General features: G+C 43.3%; 1 protein-coding gene across 2 annotated transcripts in view; it reads left to right on the top strand.

Annotated features, from left to right (window-relative positions):
- The window catches only part of SYT2 (synaptotagmin 2), a 142,419-nt gene that overhangs the window by 73,820 nt on the left and 46,288 nt on the right, over positions 1 to 22,311 (top strand). Inside the window, exons 1-2 of one of the 2 annotated variants that reach the window (XM_035122916.2) lie at positions 1,044 to 1,139; positions 21,801 to 21,870. The gene's annotated coding sequence lies outside the window, so the exon portion shown is untranslated. Of the gene's footprint in view, positions 1 to 1,043; positions 1,140 to 21,800; positions 21,871 to 22,311 lie in introns of those variants that run through there. The other variant, XM_035122915.2, reaches the window with a different exon arrangement.

Here is a 22,311-nt window from a genome sequence, read left to right as displayed (position 1 = left end):
TGGACTAGGACCTGGGAGAGCAGGGTTCAAATCCCCACTTGGCCACTAAGCTCCCTGAGTGACCTTGGGCTGGTCATGGCCTCCCAGCCTGACCTACCTCACAGGGTCAGGTAAAGGTAAAGGTACCCCTGACCATTAGGTCCAGTCATGACCGACTCTGGGCTTGCGGCGCTTATCTTGCGTTATTGGCCGAGGGAGCCATGACAAAGCCGCTTCTGGCGAACCAGAGCAGCGCATGGAAACACTGTTTACCTTCCCGCTGCAGCAGTACCTATTTATCTACTTGCACTGTGTGCTTTCGAATTGCTAGGTTGGCAGGAGCTGGGACCAAGCAACGGGAGCTAACCCCGCTGTGGGGATTCGAACCGCCGACCTTCTGATCGGCAAGCCCTAGGCCAGGCATCCCTAAACTTCGGCCCTCCAGATGTTTTGGACTACAGTTCCCATCTTCCACGGCCACTGGTCCTGTTAGCGAGGGATCATGGGAGTTGTAGGCCAAAACATCTGGAGGGTCGCAGTTTGGGGATGCCTTCCCTAGGCTCTGTGGTTTAACCCACAGCGCCACCCACATCACAGGGTTAGTGTGGGCAATAAATGAGGTGGGGGAGAACCATGTCCATGACCCTGAGCCCCTTGGAGGAAAAAGGTGGGATATAAATGCAATAAATAAACAAAACAATAGCGTCCTTGAACTCTGTCCGGTGGATAGATAGAGTAGGGAAAGGCATGTGGCCCTCAGTGGTCCTCAATGAGGTTCCATGCGCCTGTTCTGCCTGTCCCGAGTTGGCCCTTGGCCGGGGGAGGGGCTGAGGCGAGGCCGCCCCCCCCCCGACCCCCTCGCTCGGGCCAGGAGTTCGCCTTCCGGATTTCCCTCCGGGATCACCCGGAGAGGAGGGAGGGCCGGGCCCATCCGCGCTGCATGCAGCCGGATGTGAGAAGCATGACAATTGAGGCGGAGGGAGCGGGGCGCGCGGTGTGTGTTTGTACTACTGCAGAGCGAAGGAGGGAGGGAGCGAGGGAGGCCCCGCCGCCGCCGCCGCATCCGCCGCCTGGATGGGAGCTTTGCGAGGAGCCCAAGTTCTGCGGCGTCCAGGCTGGCGCTGAGAGGACTCCCGGCCGCCCGCCCACCGACCCACCCGGTAAGGCTGCGGCTCCTCGTGGCTTGTGGAGACCCCGCGCGAGGGAGGGAAGGAAGGAAGGAATCCCCCCAGTGCGGCTCCTTCTCGCCAGCAAAAGTGCAGCAGACCTCAAGCGCGACACACACACACACACACACACACACACACACGCTCGCTCGCTTTCTCCGTCCGCCTTCTGCTAAGTGCCTTGGAAAACTGGGAGGCGAGGCGGAGGACTAAGCGGCGTGGCTGGGGAATCCGGCGGGAAGGCGGCGAGGGGGAAGGAGGGGGCCGGCCTTGGCGTGGCGTCCCCGGGAGTGCGGCAGGCTCTGCGGCGAAAGTTTGCAGGAGGCGGCAGAGGGCGGGCGGCCCGCGCTGCAGAAGGCGGCGGCGGCGCTCGCCTTTTGGCGCCGCCCTGCCAGGACCCCGAGCCCGTGAATACTTCAGACAGGGGCTCTTGCCGGAAAGGGCTTGGGGCTCAGTCCCAAATAGTGCCGCTGAGTATATGCAGAGTGTTTTCCGCCCCCCCCCCCGCCCCACATATCCGCGCCTCAGGACAGCCCTCCTATTTAGAAACGAAGCCGAGGCTGTAAACCCTGCAGCAGAAAAATCAATGTGGGGTGGTCTTCAGTGGGTCATTTGCAAAAGAAAAGAGATGTGCCTCCTCTCGAGCTGTCCGTTAGAAGCCAGTGACACTGGGGGTGGGGGAGAGTTGGCACTCTGCACAGGCTCAGATGCATTTCACAGGTTGCCCGATGTAGTCCTGGCTCAGACCCCTGAGGCTGGAAAGCCTGACTAGCCCGCTGCGGATTTATGAACCGGGGAGGGGGGTGCATAAGAGGAAGCTTCGCTGCTAGTGAAGTGCTAAACTAAAGCTTGATGGTGTCCTTCAGATTCGCAGTACAATCCTATGTATGCCTACTTAGAAGCAAATTCCATTCTGTTCAATAGAACTTGCTCTCAGGTAAGGGTGTGTATGCAGAATTTGTGTGATGGGATATCCATTTTTCAAAAAAAATCTCACAATCTTGAACTTCCTTTCAATAGGGAGACTTTTGTTGTATTGGACCGTATGGAATTATGTTTACCTTGTGGGGAACAGATAGCAAGACGAAAACCCCTCACATTTTTAATTGCTGTGCTAGTGTTAGCCCTCATCAAGTAAGAGTTAGCACAGTACAGTAGAGGATGGGGGAATAGCCTTGCTGCAAAGGGGAGGTGGTAGTAGCTATGCTAAACAGATCAAGTGTGTGTGTGTGTGTGTGTCTTTACACACAATTGTGCACTCCAATATTGGGGAGGGAGACTGTACAACCTAGAACTAATTTCAACTGATGAGAATGGGGAGAGGACTTGCAAAAAAAAAAAAAGAGAGATGCAGTATGCAATAAATGGATAGCTCAATTGGTTAGAGCATGGTGCTGATAATGCCAAGGTTGCAGGTTCAATCCCAGCTACAGTGGTAGCTCGGGTTACAAACGCTTCAGGTTACAAACGCTTCAGGTTACAAACTCCGCTAACCCAGAAATAGTACCTCAGGTTAAGAACTTTGCTTCAGGATGAGAACAGAAATCGTGCTCTAGCTGCGTGGCGGCAGCAGGAGGCCCCATTAGCTAAAGTGGTGCTTCAGGTTAAGAACAGTTTCAGGTTAAGAACAGACCTCCGGAACAAATTAAGTTCTTAACCAGAGCTACCACTGTACATATTCCTGCATTGCAGGGGGTTGGACTAGATAATCCTCCGAGTCCCTTCCAACTCTATGATTCTATGATATCTTGGTTGATTTTATCATCTCCCTTTTAAAAGGCTCTACCAACAGTGTTTAAGGAATGGCACACTAAGAAGTACTCAGTCTCTGGTGAGGACCAGAAGGTTGTTTAAAAAGTAACCTTTTGTGTGTGTAAAAGTTCGCAAAATCATTTGTATCAGGTAGGGAAGGCATTATATGCCACCGGTGATGTCACAGGTAATAGCCAATAAGTGTTCATAAATAGTTATGTGAGCATGCTCCACACAACAATAGATGTGTGGTGTTGGGTGGGAATTTCATTGTCAAACCTATAAAATACAGTAACTCTTGAGTGCTGGGAGGATGAAATTTCCTCAAAATAGGTAAAGTAGCTGGGAAAGATAATGTTTGGATAGCATATATATTTGTATGCATGATGTGAAGATGGACTCAGGTGTGTTAAGACAGCTGCCCAAAGATGCTTCTTTGTGGGACCATAGGCTTTCTCCTGCTGCTCTTCCTTTCCAGACACTCTTTCCAAAGGGTAATGGTTTGTTCTACACCTACATTGACCTGAATATTTCACAGCAGAGGTCACTGTGACAGCAGGGTCCCAACTAGCTGAATCTACATCATCCTTTTTACTTCTAGATCATTGGTCCGCAGCTGGTGGATCCTAACTCACAAGTGGGTTTAAAAGCTGGGTAATGCCAGCTCTCATAAATCCTGAGTGTTGATCATGCTTGCTGGGGCTGATGGGAACTGTAGTTCACAATATCTGGAGGGCATCACATTGATTATCTCCAATTTACATTCTGTTCAAGCATCCTTTATTGCGTATGGTGATTATTGAAGGGATATATATTTTCCCCAATTGCTCCAACTTGGACAATGGTGAGTTAGAACTGAAACTGCTAACTTTGTGTGTTCTCTTCTGTTACTAAAAAGCCCTTGGGGATAACGTGCCCTAAAGGAATATGTGCTAGTGAGAACATGCCCCAAGTTAGAATTAGTTTATGCCTCCCTGGTGAGCATATCTTGCTTAGAAATACAATATATTCCACCATTGTGCACTACATCGCTAGAATCTCTGCCAATAGCTTCTTCGCTCCAAGGGTCTCAAGATGCTGTGTAAATGTTAACCAGTTGAGCCTTGCAAGCAATTAATTCCCCATGGTCAAGATAAAATACTGATAAATAGTACAAAGTTCAATGGTGTTTTGGAATCTATGGGTTTTAAAGCTCACCTGCAATTTTGCATTGGATGTAGCAATCATTTCTTGTTTAAATCTCATTGAAATGAAGTCTGCAAATGTTAGTCTGCAAGCTTTGCTAAGCTTTGCTAACTGACTGGTGTGAAGATTACTTATTGCTTGATAGATTTACTCTGCAAATAAAAAGAAAAGTAATCCAATCCATGTGGCATATAATTTTTTAAATAACAATAGTAATAATATTTAGGATTAGGTTAACACCCCTCTCTCCAGGCAGGGCTTTGTGGACCAGCAGAACCACCCCTGCATGCAGGGCCTGGGCTCATATGGATAGAGAGACTACAATCCTATGAACAGTCTCTTGGGAGTAAGCCTCAATGAATATCAGTGGTACTTATGTTTGGGTAAACATGCATAAGATGGTGCTGCAGGAAATAAATATATTTCAGTACTCTTGTTGCCTGGTTTGGCTAAATTCACAAATGTCTTTCTGACTTCTTAAAGTGCCATTTACCATCTAACAGCAGAAAAACCTGGAATGCCTTTTCAGATTAGAAGTCTTAGCAAGTGGGGCTGGAGACCTGTGGTTGAGATTTGCTGCAAAATCTCATGCTTGTTTTTGGAGCCTCTAAAGTTCATAAGAACATATGAACTGGCATTCAGAGGCATACTTCAACAGTGTAGGTAGCACACAGCCATCGTGGCTAGTAGCTTCTGATAGCCTTAACCTTCCATGAATTTTTCTGGTTCCTTTTAAAAACCATCAAGGTTTTAAAGCCATCCATGTTCTAGTCCAGTCCATTCTCTTGATTCATGTACCCATCCTCTGTTTTCTCTGGGTCTCTGCAGGTTCATCCTGGTGCAATTCCTTACCTAACATGTAGAGTTAAGGCACTGTGAGCCCCGACAGCTTTGGAGAGCTTTGGAGAGTTTCTTGCCTCAAAAGGCATGGCGTAAATTGGTTAAATTAAAATAAAAAATTTCTTTGGCTTTGTGTATGATTTTATCAGTGGCATTATGCAAGTCACTTATGCAAAATGAATATAATATTTTAGTTCCAGGAGGCTGAGAGCTGCCTTCATTGGGAGGTGCTCTGCTATTCTGGGGTTAGCAATCACTAGCAATTAAACCTTGCTGAAGGTCAGGAATACTGGACACGGCTTCTCTTTATATTAAATATGGAAATGCTATGCAGGGTCTCAGGAAACCTGTGTCTGTCAGTGGCAGCTGTGCTGCTAGCCAAAGCATCCTTGGCCTGTGCACTCATTCGTGAAGGTGAGATAAATCTGAACTAAGTTTTAGTCTGTAACAGGAACAGGAGGAGGGCCATGGCTCAGTGGTAGAGCATTATTATTTCTTGCAAGCAAAAGTTTCCAAGTTCAATCCCCACCATCTCCTGTTAAGAGTTGGGAAAGTCCTATGCCTGAAACCATGGAGAACTGCTTCCAGTCAGTGTAGACAGTACTGAGCTTGATGGAACAATTGCCTGAGTCAGTATAAGGCAGCTTCCTATGTTTCTAGGATCTCAGAACTCTTGTTTGTTCAGGGCTCTGTCTAGTCTACTCTTCAACCTTTTCGAAACCAGAAGAATAAAGTGTTGTCCGTCTGGGAAAACTTTGTTTCCTTAGGAAGACAAGGAGCAAATGAGACTCTGAAATGAAGCTACTAGAAAATAAGCATTTCTTACTCATGCTGGGGGACAGGCTTCAAACTTGCTCATGCATTGAAAAAGTGCACGAGGAGTTGCACTGAGTAGCCCCACCCACTGCTACCAATGTGCACATGGGCAACATCACCTGTGTGTTTGGTGGCTGTGTGGAGGGGCCCTCCATATAGATTTTTATGGGTAGAGCTCATAAATACAAGCAAGGTCCTGGACCATTCAGGAAATGCCTTATTGTGAAAGAACTTAATGCATGGATCTCTGAATGTGCACCCAAAGGGGGGGGGAGGGCCTTTGCAGTACACTCCCTTGGACTCTCATATGTTATTTCAGTGCATGAGAGGGTGTGAGTGAACTTAAGTGGAAACATTATTCCAAGCAGATCACATCTTGTGTGGAAGTTACATCCCAGGCTATTGCGTGTATAAGCAAAAGCGCATAAAGCCAGAACACCACCCAGAACACCATTTAAAAACCCTTAGCAAATCTCTCCAACCTTCTCTATAGCTCTTCAAGGCCTTCTTCAAATCTCTCCAGTAACCTCTAATCTCTTTGCAGCCTCCTTCACCCTCCACATTCCACTGAGACTCCAGCCACACACAAATGCTCTCCCAGTGGCTGATAAGATTGCCAGCTGTTTTTTTTTACAGCTTTACCATTCTCTCCCCCCCCCGCATGCATTGATTGATTGATTGATTGGCAATCCATGTAAAGCTGCAAACTCCTGAAATCAGTGTAAGACCTGCCAGTATTGTGCCAGGATGCATTTGCTACATCAGACACTAGGGGCTTCAGTAGCACCAGCTGAATGGACAGCTCCTCTGTACTGTATGCAGATACTGCACAAAGGGACCTCAGAAGTGCACTTGAAAGACAGTGGACATCAAAGTGCTTCAAGTCAGAAGCCTCCACTTCAAGGGCAGCTATTAGCACAGAAATGATTTGGTAGCTGTATAAAAACAGTTCTAAGGGCACTCGTAAAGGGCATGCTAAAATAGTGTAAAACTCATCATCATCATATCCTAGCCTACAAAATGCATCAGGGTTTGGGTTTTTGAAATAGCTGAGACATGGAAAAAAGCATGGTGTGAGACTAAATCTTATTAAGTAACGTCAACACTATTATGGAATCAGATTTATAGCAAGGCTTATGAAATTTATATTCAGATACGCATTGCAGTTTTAAAACCAGGTGCTCATTTTTAAACAGAGTGCTAGCTACTAAAACCTCATCCCTTGTATGGCCTTGCCTATAGGTATTATAATGAGAAACTATAATAGTGAATGCATTAAAGCCATTTATGTACTAGGGATGCAATCCCAATCTCCCCCGTGCTGCTGACTGGATAGGAGGAAGTGTGGGCCTCATTCCACCAGCCTCGCAGAGAGGATCACCACTGATGAGATGAGCGCACTGTAGCAGAGGCCTGACCTTTAAGGGTGTGAGGATAGGACAGGGAGGAGGAGAACTATGTATGTCACCTTGAGCTCCTTGGAGGAAAGCTGGGATATAAATACAATAACAAACAAACAAATAACAGAGGCTTTCCCCTGTGTGCATGGAGCACAGCTCACTTGATGAATGCCTGCTTTGTGGAATATAAACCATCAACTTCAAAACACTTGTTTGTTTTCTAGATTTCTTATCTGCCTTTTACCGCAAGATCCCAGGTTGCATTACAACCACAATGCAATTAAAAGGACAGCTAAAACCATTACAATTGTAAAATGAGTAAAAGCATTCCAAATGGAGCCATTCCCAGTGTAGCTCCGTGCGTAGAACACATCTTTTGCATCCAGAAGAACTCATGTTCAATCCCTGGCACATCTGCATAAAAGAGTTTTGGGTAGCACAGGACCACTGGAGAGCAGCTGCCAGTTGAAATGGACAGCACAGTGGTAGAAGGACCAAATGGTATGACTTGGTCTAAGGCAGCCTTCTCTAACCTGGTGCCCTCCAGATATTTTGGCCACCAGCAGCTGAAGCAAATGGGAGCTCTAGTTTAAAACATCTAGAGGGCACCAAGTTGTGGGAGGCTGGCTTAAGGCAACGGTACATGCTTATCTCTAATTGAAGGATCTTGTGATGAAAAGCTGACCTTTACCTTATTCCCTGGAGAGCTGCTGCTCCAAGCACCAATAATCCCAACTGCTGCTGACAGTTGGTTAACTTAACAGCATCGGGCAAAATGTGCCTGTTGTCTGACTAGTCCAGTTATCTGATGATTAAAAATTAGTTAGCACTGTAAATGTTACAGAAGTTTGGATTAAAACTGAATGCCCTTTGGGAGTTGGCCCCATTGACCTAAATGGGACTTACTTCAGAGTCAGCATGTATACACTTGATCTGTGAATTGCTGCATTGTAAGGAAAGGTGCAAATGCATTTGCCACTTCCAGTGCAACAAGCAGGAGTCATTTGTGCACCTGCTTTTTGCTCCCATGTTTTTTTGAACATGCAAGACAGGTTTTGCGTTTCTTACAAAGGGCATGACAAAGGCGGCTGCTAGCCACCATCTTTTGTCTTTGTTTGTGTCTCCTTTCAGACTAGATCACTTCTTTAAAGTAATCTAAACTGAATGACTTTCCCCAGGATAAATGATTTGCTGACTTGGGAGGAAAGGACCTTGTCTGGAGAGCTTCAAGGACTAACCATAGATTTATGATTTGGGAACTCTATCGTAGATGTACAGTAATGCTATCAATATGGCAGAGTCAATGCTTGCTTTGTTTACAATAATTTCAGTATAAAATCAGATCATTCCTTTTGAAAATTCAAGGACAAATTTAATTTCCCTCCCACATAGGAGGGGTAGTACAACTGCCACCAGCCCCAGCCAGCCAGGGCTGATGTGAGTTGTAGTCCAACAACATCTGGAGGTTGATGCATTGGCTACTCCTGCCCTGATAAAGGATTTAAGCTGAGTTATAATGGAAAGCTGACTATTTTTCTCAAGGTATGTACCATTGAAGTCTGTGCAGCTTGCTTCTAAGTAAATGTACCTGGGGATGCTACTGCTGTTGATGGATCCAGCATGACAGGTAAGGAAGAATATAGTGTACATTCTTACACCAGTTATAAATGAAGTGTGCCCTTTAAACCCCACCACAACACTATATAGTGGAGCTCACAATGCTCAATATTGTTTATGTTGTGGGTAGTTATTGAGCAGGGGTTGGCAGATTAAGGCTGGGCTTGATAGCCAAGCATTATTTTCTGCTAGTCTTCTATGAAATCCAGTTCTACCATGATAGCAAAACAACAGTAGGTGACTGTACCTCTGTGCAGATGTCTAAAGTCTCACTTAATTAGGCAGAGGTGAAGAGAGGGGATGTCCCCATTGATCCCACTGCTTTGCCTCTCCCCCACTTGGCTCTGCTACCCTCAATGCATTTGGGGTGGGAGAAGTGTGGTGTGTGAGTGCTGTCAATGCTTTTGGAACATATTTCTCCCTGGAAATGGTCCAAGTCTAAGCATATTCCTGTAGTCCTGTAGACTCTGGTGTGAGTTAGGAGAAGCTGAGTCAGGAGGGTATACGGAGCTGGACTAGTAATTTGAGGGGATTTGGCGAGGCTTTATATTCCTGCTTATACCACGTTGAATTGATTTTATTCTTTTGGCACTTTCAAACATTGTGGCTTATCTTAGACATTTTGGACAGGTGATGAGGCTAACATTCAGATAAATGTGAAAATAGCTAGGATGAATAAACTGTGGATAAGGGGCAGCTCTTCTGCTATTTCAGTGCAAATTACTAGGCAAATTTCTAACAACCCAGTATGAATATGAAAGCATAGTGGAGTCACCACCATTCTTCCATCCTTTCTTGTAAGGGTGCAAGCAGCATATTGTGTAGACCATAGCAGCTGATGAAGCATATTGTGGGAGTAGCTCCTTTGTCTCAGGGAAAAAAACATACTATGAATGCCACTAGAAGCCAAAAACACACCTTAAAATCCAAAGATGCATCATTCAGTTGTGTTTTTAATGCCATGCTTTTCAAGATGATCCATTAATTAATTAATTGATGATGATGATGATGATGATTATTATTATTTGAGAGCGCCAAGTCTCTGCATTTCCCCCCCAGAGTGGTAGCCATGTTAGTTTGTTGCATCAAGGACAACAGAGTGTTGTCCTACACACAATAAGATGGCATAAAGTTACACCAGATCTGAACCCCTTTCAGCAACAAGGCTACTGCTGCTGCTCTGCCTAAGCCTGGCAGAGGGAAAACGAGCCTTTAAAGTAGAGTTCTGCACTGTGTTGCCGGATCATGTGACCAGACTGAATGGGCTTAGAATCCAGCCTAAGTCCTCCTTCTCTAGTCCTGCCCCGGGAATGCTGTCTTTTTGGGCTTACACCAGCCTCAGTTCAGGCAGCTTTGGCCCAGCCAGCTGAGCCCAGGATGAGCAAGTTACGCACGGTGTATCGGTGTATCTTAGGCTGAGCTGGGGTTGGGTACTTAACAGAGGCTGAGCTGGGAATCAGATGGGTGAGCTGGGAATCTGCTGCATCCTAAGATGCAGATATTTCCATAGGATTGCCCCTGACTATAAATATATTTATTATGGTATTAGTGGCAGTCCACAGAAGCTTATGCCGTATTAAATATACCTAGTCTTCAAAGTGCCTCAAGACTCTTTGTGGTTCTGTGTAGCTTGTAATAGCAAATAAAATCACCCAGTCAGTAGGTGCTTAGAAAGTACATAGCACCAGGTTGTATCCCTAACATGTGTTGACTGGGGAGTTAGAGCCTGCGTGGAGCAACTGTTTTTTGCAAGTAAGCTGAAGAGATTGACAGGTCATCGTCCCACCTGGAATACTGCACTGCAGAGAACAGGCTGAAGTCTCTAAGCAGCTGTGGTTGTTGGTCTCTCCCCCCCCCCCCCGAGTTCCTTGCTATCTAAATTAAAATGGTTTAATTGTCACTTATTACTGTTACAGAGCATATAAATGTAAATTACCGGTATTCACGCCCATGAATAACAGCAATTCAAAGTTGAGGGCAAATGTATGGGTGCCTCTGCAGGATTTTTCTCTGGGATGGGAGGCTGATCAGGTTCTGATTTGAGCTGGGCTGTGGGTTCAGGCCAAAAGTTTGAAAGGACAAATCTAGAAAATGAGCTTTGAACCAAAAACAGACGCTTGTTGGGAGCACTCACACCACCCTCACTACTGATACCACTGCGAGTGTGGGGAGCTAGGCTGCTGAAGTGGGCTCCCTCTGTGCTGTGCCCTGCTCCCCTGGCGCATGCACACACGCTATGCCACTGCTGAAGGATGAATTCTGACACTGCCCAGAAATGGCATGAAGGAAGCCTAGTTTCATGTTTGTATAGAAATATACAAACCTGATTTTTCGGGTATGCTGTAGTGTTAGCTAACAGCTATGTGTTGTTCTTCACAATTCAGACAGCAGGTCACGAAATCTTCCTCCTTTGATCAAGAGAAAGTGTTTATCCAGTGGAAATGGTTCTTCCTGGCTAGGATTGATCAGTCTGCCCAAATAAACAGCCAATCAAGTTCACAGTTCTTGACACAGCGCAGTGTAAATTCTTGTCTGCTCCTCGGTTAATTTTTCCTAACTTGGGTGAATGTCTGTGGGAAATTAGCTTTTTTTCTGTCTTATGACTTTGAAACTGAAAATCTTAATTCACTCCAGGGACCTTGAGAAAGAGAATTGGGGATTGGTAAGAAATTATGTCACCTATCCTTTTAAGCTTCTGTTTCATATGGGTCCAAAACCAATGTTTTTAACTTGTAAGAAATTTGTCTTTGGCTTATCTTTGGACTAGAAGGTCACTCACTGACTGTGCATGCTGGGCTCTTGGAGTTAGAATCAGTGTTAGAAACTCAGATATATAAGCTAGGCACCAAATGACTCCTTAAACCAGGGTTACAGACACCGAAACGGAATGCCTTGTTGCCATTTGGGGGCCAGATGGCTTGAAAGTAATATTTTTCAATACGACTTTTTGGTTCTTGAAATTCACTCTAATTGTGCAGATAAAATATAACAGATAGAATTCTACAGGATGTGTTGCTAGTGTGTGAAAACAGTCAAGATCCAAGGATCCCTAGATGGCACCTGGGCATCTTCACTTGGTCACAAGTAGCCGATAGCCTGGTGCAAAATGTGCCTCGTGAATTTTGAACGCTGGAAGCACAGAACCTTACTTAACTATGGAACTGTAGTTCTTTTCAAACAGCATGTCTTGATATGGTCTTGGCATCTGCTGTGCTTGTTCGATTTTAAACTAGCATGCATTTATTCCTGTTCTAATTTATCTCTGTGTGTAGCAAAGTTGTACCTACTGAAAAACAAGGGGGTTGTGATGGATAAATGCTGATTGATTGATACTCAGTTCATTTATTTCTGTCGTCTTCTAATAAGGGTCTCAGCCTGGGTAGAAGAATCTTGCCGTAGATCAGCACATATGCACGTTCTGTCCAGGAGTTTCCTGTGTCCAGTGCCTTAGCACATGAGAAGTAGGAAATAAAAGTACTGACAAAAATACCGGTATGAATTGTGGAGTTGGGGGTTTATGTGTTTATATCTCTCCTTCCATTGTGTGGGATACATAGCCACAATTCCCCACATCTACCATATGCAAAGATTCATATGGTGAAAGTTCCATTCAGGCTTTGCAGTGGTTGATTTGCAGGAAAGAGGTACACTGAATAAATGCTCTTGAGGGTCATCCCTCTCCAAAAAATGATAAACTCCCATCAGAACATCTCAGGCAAGAAAGGAAAGATGAGTCTGATCTTTGAGAATATTCCAGGTTTTCACATCAAATAATGTAACTAAAAATTGAACATGTGCTGGTCACACTTCAAAGGGTTGGTTGCCTAATTAGGCAAAGTGCTCATCGATTTCACTGGATGTCTGTTTACCATTTCTAAGAAAGAAACGGGTGTTTGCTTTAATGTGGAGTTACAGTCCTGTCGTTCAGTTCATTTGGCACCAAAATGGAACATTCCATCCTGGAGTTTTCTAACAGGCCACATGTCCCTTTGGCATAAGGACTTTTCAATCTGTTTACCAGTGGAAGATTAAAAATGGAAGTTCTTCCTGATGGTACCAGCAAGTGGTGCTGCCCGCAGTGATGACTAAAAACAAACACATAAAAATTAGATGTAAAACCCCACTCTTGGAAGAATGAGCCTTTCTATAAAAGATTTGTAACCCTTTGAATATAATGGCCCAAATGACTCAGAAGAGGCATCTAGTATGATTTATGCTCTAGACAATATATTGCCTATTCCCAAATGCGTATTCGGTATTGTTGGCAGCTGACAGACATCTGTATTCTGGCTCCATGAATTGTTTCAGTTGTTCAATCTGATTAAAAAATATTTTATTCAAATATGTATCATAGGATAAAGAGTTGTCATAGCACATCATCATATATGGGTGTATTACTTTACTAATAATGAGATCTTAGAGTAATTATAACTCTGCTGCTATGGGTTTCACATGCTGAGTAATGAGAAGTTCGATTACCCTGTTTCTCATATTTTAAGACATACCCATAAAATAAGCCATACAGGATTTTTAAGCATTCAAGGAATATAAGCCATACCCCGAAAATAAGACATAGTGATAGGCGCAGTAGCAATGCCGGCTGCGGCAGGAGGAGGAGGAAAAAAATAAGACATCCCTTGAAAATAAGCCATAGTGTGTTTTTTTGAGGAAAAAATAAATATAAGACGTGTCTTATAATATGAGAAACACGGTAGACATAGGCACAAGAAAGTCTCCCTTCTGTCTGATGTTGCTTTACCAGTGTGCCCTCCAATCTGTTGGTTCATATCAAAATCTCTCTCAGCTTTGATTTGGATGTGAATTAGGACTAGTTTGCATAACTGAGATGGGTTAGGGTGGGGTTGGGGAGTTGGTCCCTCTCTGGGTACTCTATTCAGCAGCAAAATAGAGTTGAGGGGGGCAGTTTCCAATCTACAGGAATTCTATTTCCCCAGACTTCTGTCCATTTTTTGAATGCCAGTTTGGAGTATTTGTACCTTTTATTGTACATCAGAATCCCTGCCTAAGCTGATGTAGGTGGTTTTTGATTTGGTGTTGAGGACTCTCAAGGTCATTGCTCAGTTTCTGTGTGTGTGTTTTGTGGGGGGGGAATCTTAACATTCATGTTAAGCTCACCATATCCAGGGTGGCTTAGGGCTCCTAAACCACCAAGGCAACCATGGGATTGTCCCAACATATCATTTGCTTGGTTCCATGGCATGACTGAGGTCATCCAGGGATTTTAGAGTGTTAGGTCACCACTATGTGGATGACACCAAGCTCTATTTCTCTTTTTCACTGAACACAAGTGAAGGTGCTAGAGCAGAGGCTGGCTACATAAACTGAGGTTTAATCCAGAGAAGATAGAAGTACTGTTGGTGGGTGGTTTCTTTAATCAAGTATATGGTGTTGAACCTGTTCTGGAGGAGATCACATTCCCTCTTAAGGATCATTAGGCATAGCTGCCAAGTTTTCCCTTTTCTCACGAGGAAGCCTATTCAGCATAAGGGAATTTCCCTTAAAAAAAGGGATAACTTGGCAGCTATGCATTAGGGATCATAAGGATCATGGTCTGGGGGGCTTGTTGATGCATCTTCGCCATTAGAGACCCATAACATCAAGGGCCCACAGCACCTTTTACCTGTTTAGCTATGATTCTACCTGGATAGGGAGAACTGTGCTTCAGTGAGCCATGCACTGTATTGGATGACTGTAATTTGAAAACAGTCCAGTTGGTGCAGAATAAGGCTGGGAGAGTATAAACAGGAGCAGGTTTTAAGAGCATACTATGCTAGTACTTCATTATCATCACAGGATACTGACTCTTTTCCAGGCCCAATTCAAAGTGCGGGATTTAACCTTTAAAGCACAAGCTTGAGACTTTAGTGTCTGAAGGATCACCTCTTTTCACATAAACCTCCCCATGCCTTGAAATCATTGGTTGAGGCCCTTCTTTTGAATACTCCCAAAATAAAATATCATGGAAGAATTACAAGCAACAGGGCCTTTTCAACAGTGGCCCCTTGGTTGCAGCATGTTATCCCAGAGAGGTCAGTCTTACACCTGCTTTGATGTCTTTTTGGCATTGGGCAAAAACTTTGTCATTTTCACGGGCTGCTTAAACCTTTGTTGTGCTGTGGCATCCCATTAATTTTGTACTGTAATAGGTTTTATCCTCTGCTTTCCATTTTATCTGCTTTGTATTGTGGTGTCTTATTCTTCTACCCTCTGTTTTCAAATGGTTTGGGTTTTTTTTAAGAGTTGTGCGTGGGATTTCCCCCCTTCTTTTTTGCTCCATTCTGATAGCATTTTGTTGTAATAGATTTTTCCCCATCTTGTAGGCTGCCCAGAGAACCCTTCTTATAGAGTGACAAATAATGGGATAAATAAATAATGTTAGGAATCACTGTGAAGTTGTCATACTGTGTGGGCTGATAATGGCTTGGTGTTTAGATACTGCTTGTGAATAAAAAAAAGTTTTTCACTTATATTACTTCAGCTATCTTCACAACATCTTTATAGGTTCGTTCAGTTTTATTGCCCCCCATACTGTGGATACCCCCATATTAAGGGTAAAAGATCTTACTATATGTAAGATTCATTTCCACCATGAATTCGCTCAGGATTACAGAGGATAGGCAGAAGCAGACACTAGCTCCCTCTCCGTGCTAACCTACCTTAGAGGCTTGTTTTAAGGATTACTGAGAGATTGAACATTCACATGCAGCATTTCTGTAAGGCTTTCATTACTATCCAATTCTATCCGTTTTACAGGTTCAAGCACAGTTTGTCTAGTCTCTGTAATAGTTTACAACGGATTTCTTTCCCTTCAATTTACACAAGCTGAAGCATAAGTACCCATTGGAAAACTTAACAGATGCTGTCTTTTTGTTCTGCTTTGGTGACTGAGCTCTTCTTAATGGCAAAAAGATCGTCGCTGGCTTCTGTGTTTACATACTGCTGAGCCCAATAGGTCTCCTGTTCAAGATTTGGGCTCCTGACTCTTACCCCAACATAAATTGATGTTGTACTTAATAATCAGTTACAATAATGCAAGATTCTTTTGCTCCTCCAGGCTGTCATTTTGGGGGAAGGAAGGGCAAAGAGAGACATCCAAGAAGTTCTGTGCCAACTCATGTTTGAAATCTAGAAATCTGTTTCAGACCATTGCAAAAAATATTTTATGCAGCATTTTCTAGTTTCCTTTTTCTATCAAATGGAGCCCCCTAGAGGCTGTCATAGTAATTGTCCTTGTAAGCAGTACAGGATGAAGTTAACTCTGCATTAGAGCTGAGCATGGATGTGATTTGGAAAGCTGCCCCTTTGGCAACTGAAAACTGTTTGGAAGAGGAAAATACCTTAACAGGTGCACAGATGCCTAGGCCTGGAGAGCTGTTGCAGCAGATTGCACTGCAAGGGAGCTCTTCAAACAGATTGCCCTTGTGCAAGAGAGTGCCTAGGATTATATATTATCAGATCTTGGTTGTCCTCTGCAGGCATACTTAATTTCTTCCTTTTATTTACTGGGGGTTGAACCATTGCAGAGGGAAGGCAGGCATAACAAACCATTACAGTATGAATGGCACAGCTCTATAGTAACTTGGTTGAGATGCAACACCAAGCTGGGGCTAAGGGAATGAGTTTGGGATGAAGCTTGGGTTCATTAACTCCTCTTGCAAGGTAGGTTAGGCTAAGAGACAGTGACTGGCCTAAGGTCACATAGTGAGCTTCATGGCTAAGTGAGGTTTTGAATCTAGGTCCTCTGACCACTACACCACACTGCCTACTACTGATGTGTTGTATTTGTATTTTGCTTCTGCATAGAGCAATTGCGTTTGCATTTGTAATGTTCTTAGTCTTGGTCTATAGACAAGTAAATTAAAAGCTAGAATTTGTTGATTTGTTTTAGAAAACAGCTTTTTTTCTTGTTAAGACATACAAATGTTTTTTAAATGTTTGTTTAGGCATGCTTAGACGTTTGGACTTTGTAACGTATTTTTTTTTATAAAGTTGGGACTTTGGTTTGGTTTAGTGTGTTGTCGCAACTTGGGCTCATGGTTTGTCTTGGTCCAGACAAACCACAAGCTGTAACCACGTCTTTTTCCCTTGGCTTTGCAGCTTATGGTTTGTCTGGAGGCGACAAACTATGAATCTGATTTCAGACAAAATACAACATCAAACCATTGCTGTGCTCAGCTGCAGTGCAGCAGAAAAAGGACTGGCAGAGAAGCACAGCAATATGAATCTCTCTAGAATCCTCATGTTTGCACATATACACTAAGCCATAGTTTGACTTAGCATTTGTTATGTGCAAACCACCTCACTCTCTCAATGAACACTTTGTCTCCACACTTGTGCATCTAAGGCGGGACCAGAATATCTGTGTAGAAGTTGCAGGGTAAAAGCAGAAGCAGACAGGCCTGCTCAATAGCTAGTGTGCTGTTTGGAGCTGCTTAATGAAAAGCAGATAAGGAAAACATTTACACGGTGAATCATAGGAACTAAGGTTCAGAAACCAGTGACCTCGAACCTATTGGACTTAAAATAGCTGTTTAAACTTTACAAAACTGACAACCTGGACTATTTATAGGCATGCAAAACAAGCCTAATGAGCTTGAATCCCAGCTGCAAATGCCAGACCACAAAATGTTTCAGTTTAAGGATTAATGCCCTCCCCAAAGTCTGATAGGTCACCTACCTGGAAGCCTGCTTGCTGTACTGGCAAAACTGTTAACATTTATGCAGTACCAACCATGTGCTAAGTGCCTCGGTTCTAATACTGGTTTCTGTTTTTCTGCACTGCAGCACAGAGCAGGGTTTTGCTTAATGTGAATCCAAAAAAACAAAACAAAAAACCCTTGTGTTCCTCTGTGGAACTCAACATAGTGCTGATTGGGGCATGTGAGAGGAGAACGAGGTCCGTTCACACAATGGGACTTCCCCCTTCTCCATCTCCTGCTCCCATGTGCCCCCTAAACCAGTTTTTGGGTTCCCTCTAACAATACACAGGAATGGTAACTCTGCGAGGTTGAATGGGGTCTCCTAACAACTCTCCACACCCTTAGCAAACTACTGCTGTCAGGATTCATTGGGGGGAAGTCATGGCTGTTTAAAATGGCGTGATACTGCTTTATATGTATAGTGCAGATGGGATCTTTCTTTCTAAAAGTTTAGCTCAGCCCTTGGGCTCAGTGCCCCTCTCCTCTAAGAAATGAAGACACAGACAAGGCTGTTAAGAATTAGAATCATGTGCAGTGAAAACGAAAAGCACCGAAGAAGCTTCTGTTTATAAAGCAGAGAAGCTTTGAATGAAAGGACCTTTTGCATCCACCGGTCACCTCTTTCTGACTCTCTGTCATCCACTTCCATTTGTGACACAGTGATGGCTTGCATCGGGTTACAGGGTCAGGCAGTGCTTCTCCTACTTGCTTGCAAATATCTGAGGAAAATATTGCCTTTGTATTCTTCCTATGCAGAAAACCATTTCTCTGTTGCTGCTTTCCCTTTGTCAAACTGGCCACACAATTGGGCATTTCTGGGTTTGGGCTGTACCTCTAGGGGACATTCATTGGAAAGCATGTTCTCATTCCTGGACACCTCCACAGGAAAAGTGAGAAGGCAGTGGCGCACACTGCGCCGATCCTACAAGTATCCCCCCCCCCATCAAGCAGTGGGGATGGACTGTGTAGGTGACGATCAGATGCACTGCATCCAGTTTTTAAGAAGAGCCTGCTGAAACAAGCCAGGGGTTCATCTAGTCCAGCATCCTGTTGTCACAGTGACCCATGAACCCAAGAGCAGTATGCAGTATGTCAAGGCATCCAATCCTAAAGCTCCTAATTGGTGGTCACCTGTTGGGCAGAAGGTAGAATACAGTCTTGTAATGATGACAACCTAAGGATTTCACTGAATTATTGGCACTTGTTGCAGAACTTTAAGAGGGCATCAAGGACCCACTTGTTTAAAACTACCTTTGCACAAGTTTTAATTGGGCTGCTGTTTGGTTGAGTTGTGTTTTAGCTATTAGTCATTTGTCTTTGTGCTGTCATGCTGGTTTTAATGTTTTCTTGTTAGTGCTGGTTTGTGGGTAATTTTTATGGCAGTTTGCATATTGGAAGCTACCCTGAAAGGTTTGACCTAGAAAGGTTACCTATACATGTTTTAAATAAATCTTAAAAAAAAATTTTTTAAGCCAGAACATATTCTAGAAAATATCATTGGCTTGTTTAATTATACAGTATATCTTAATAACCACCTTCAGCACGTAGTATTTGTAGGTGTTGCTTCAAAAACTTGTTTTTACTGCAGAAGATAGCACAAAAAAATGAGTATGTACTGTATGGGTGACATTGGCCTGGTTTGCACCTAATGCTAAACTATTGTTTGCTTAACAAGCCATGAGTTAACCATGAGTTTTCTCACAGATGATCGAACAAATCATGCCTTGTTTCTAAACTTTGTTGTGTTTCCCCCCAGGTATTATTACCTTGTGTCTTTGTGGTATGGTGACCACTTGGCATGTAGTGGTAAAAAAACCCAATATGGCTAAGGAAGGGATCTATATTCCCATGTAATGCAAAGCTATAGTTAAAATGAATCAAAGTTTGTCAGCCAACAAGAAAACATGGTTTCACGTTGTGGTTTTTTGGGCAGTAAGCAAACAAAACATATTTAAGCTACTGGGCAGGATAAGCCATAATTTAATAAGCCACAGTTTTATTTACCATGGTTTAGTGTTTTGTGAGAATGTATATTTCACATTACATTCTATTTCCTCTCTCTGGCCTTGAATATTGTGTAGCAATTTACATGCAGTGAAAGTATCTTTAATGACCAATTGTCACATTTCATTGCATTGCTTTTCATCTCTGCAAAAGACAACTGTAAACATGCTTCTTTTTGCACACTTCAATACAGCATGACTTGGTACACTAATAATTTTGTGCAGGTCTCTGAAGCGAGCTACTTTTATTGCTTCTTTTATCTTTCACTGCTGAATGTTCCACTGTCCAGAGGAGACCAAAGCTATTGAACCAAGCCAAGTAGCAATGATATTTTTGAGTGGATTATATTTTCTTCCAGAATTAGGTTTTTCAGTGTGCTGAGGTGGAGTGTTTTGTTGCCTTCTCTGAGTTAGTGGATAGTCTCTCCTGAATGATGATTAGTGAAGGGCATTGAAATTGGGTCCCTGAGCAGGTGAAGTATTAATGAGCCTGCACGTAGCAGTCCATGTTTAAAATGGTTAGCAGCCTTTAATCACAAATAGTAACTCAGTCTTTAGAACTGGATCCTTGGTTTCCTTGGCTGTATACACCAACTGAACCTGGATCAAACTTCTGCAGAACTACCCTGTAATTATTTGGTGTCCAACCAGATGCAGGATTATATTATTAGACCTTGCTCGTATGTAACACTAAACCATGTTTTAGCATTATGAGGACTGGTGAGAGGTGTGAGCCTTAGGCTTGTGTTCTCTACCTTCCCCTTTCCTCCACATATGAGGGGAGAAAGTTTAAATTTAATCCTTCTATTTGTGGTTTGGAACAAACTACAACTTATTCTGACATCTGAGTACAGTAAACTAGTTTGTTCAGACCACAGGATATTACACCATGGTTCAGTCAAACTGCAGTTACACCAGAGAAGACTTACATGTATAGCATCGCATTGTAAGGTTTAAACTTTTACTTGAAAGGAAGCTACACAGAACTCAGTAGGGTTTACTTTTGAGTATGGATGGAAGAGAAATTCAGCTCGCACTTGCAAATAAACCTACTTAATTTGCACTCCCTGAAACAATATGCAAACAGAAACACAGCTATCCTTTGGCATTCACACTTCCCTGAATGTTGCAGTGCAGTTCTCCAACCAAAAAATGGGCACAGTGATGGATATATATTATGGGCAAGTATATATGTCAGTGAAAACAAAACGCAAAAATGTGTTAGGGGAAATTACTTGCAACAAGGTTTATATCAGGAGAAGTGCTCACTAAATGAATTTTCACAAGGAATGTTTTTTGTTTTTTTTGTTTTTAATGCAAGTTGATGTGGAAATATCAACTGAACTTAGGACCAGAAAAATGAGAAACTGAAACAGACATTTTTGCCACACCTGTTTCTGAGCAATTTATGTAGGATCAAGTTGCATGTAATTGAAAATTTAAAAATAATCTCTCTCTGTTTCATGATGCCATTTTCCCTCCCACAAATGACACATCATTCCGGGGATGGAAGTGTCTCACTGTGGGGTGGATAAATACATGAACACAATCTGGATTAAAAAGTCTACAAATAAGTGAAAATGTGTTGCTGCTGAATTACCTTTGCATGCCAGAATTGCTTCCAGCCTGTATTTAAAATTACTTTTGCATTGTTTTAGCCTTAACTAAATTTCCTTGCCCTGTATTTTATTTGTCCACCTACTGATTCAGTAAGAAATCCAGCTTATTCATGGCTCCTCCTAAGGGTTGCTGCCTATTTTACAGTAGTGCTTCTACAAACAACTCATCTGAGTAAAACTGAACATTTCTATGAAACCAGGGCTACATTTTGAAGGAAACTGATGCCTCCACCTTGCTGAAGCTAAGCAGCTCTGGGGCTGGTTGCAAGTTCACTTGGCGACCTCATGTATACCAACTTGAGCTCTGTCGTAGGATAGAGATGTGTTGCATCCCACAGTGGCTTTGCCCCGTTGAAAGCACTTCTACTTGGGGGAGATAGATCACTTGATTTTTGCCAACCTCTCCTATGCGGTGCAGCCTTTGTGCCACCCCAGTGCCCCCCAAAACCTCTATTGAGGTTTAGAGGACTTTCTGGAATAGTTTGGGATGTAGCATAGTAGAGATTGATGAACATATAGGGTTCTATATACACTTCTATAGCACATTGGCTATACCCTGTTATATTTATACAGTATACATTTTCTTACTCAGTGATACGGGTTGTGGAATGTAGATTTAAATGACCCAGTTGGATGTGAATTCTAGCAGGTTGCAAAGAGAAATGATAAGTAATACTGACTACTGATGTTTCATTGTATGCAGGTCACTCATCTTTCTCAACCATCACAAGATTTCCAAGGTGCCTAACAGCTAGCCAGTACAAGTGATTGTGGTAAGTCCTGCGCAATGTTGTTCTGTTCTTTTGAAACTCTAAATCCCGCCCCCCTTGTATAAGTCCGCTGCCTTGGATCCTAGTCTTGAGGTAAGAAGTTAAAAGGCTGGAAAATGGCTCAAAGAGGCATGTTATCTTCACAATCTCTTTCATATGCACCAGGCATTACATACCCATTCATAGAATTAATACAGAATGATCCAACTGAAGACTTCCAGTGTCTCAGCATAAAGCTGATGGATAATAAAAGAAAACGTGAAATCGCTGAGAAGTGCAAGGTGCCCATGCATTATGGTCACTTAAAAGACATCTGGGTTATAACACTGAAATTTGTTAGCTAAATCATACCTCGAGGCCAGCAGTGGGCCAAATTATTACAACTTGTAGTAAAGAAACACACTGATTTATATGGAGGTCAGTTGCCTCTTTGGGTGCTGTGAC

Source organism: Zootoca vivipara, chromosome 7, assembly GCF_963506605.1.
Source record: "Zootoca vivipara chromosome 7, rZooViv1.1, whole genome shotgun sequence".
Lineage (NCBI taxonomy): Eukaryota > Metazoa > Chordata > Lepidosauria > Squamata > Lacertidae > Zootoca > Zootoca vivipara.
This window is presented reverse-complemented; position numbering and strand designations above follow the sequence as displayed.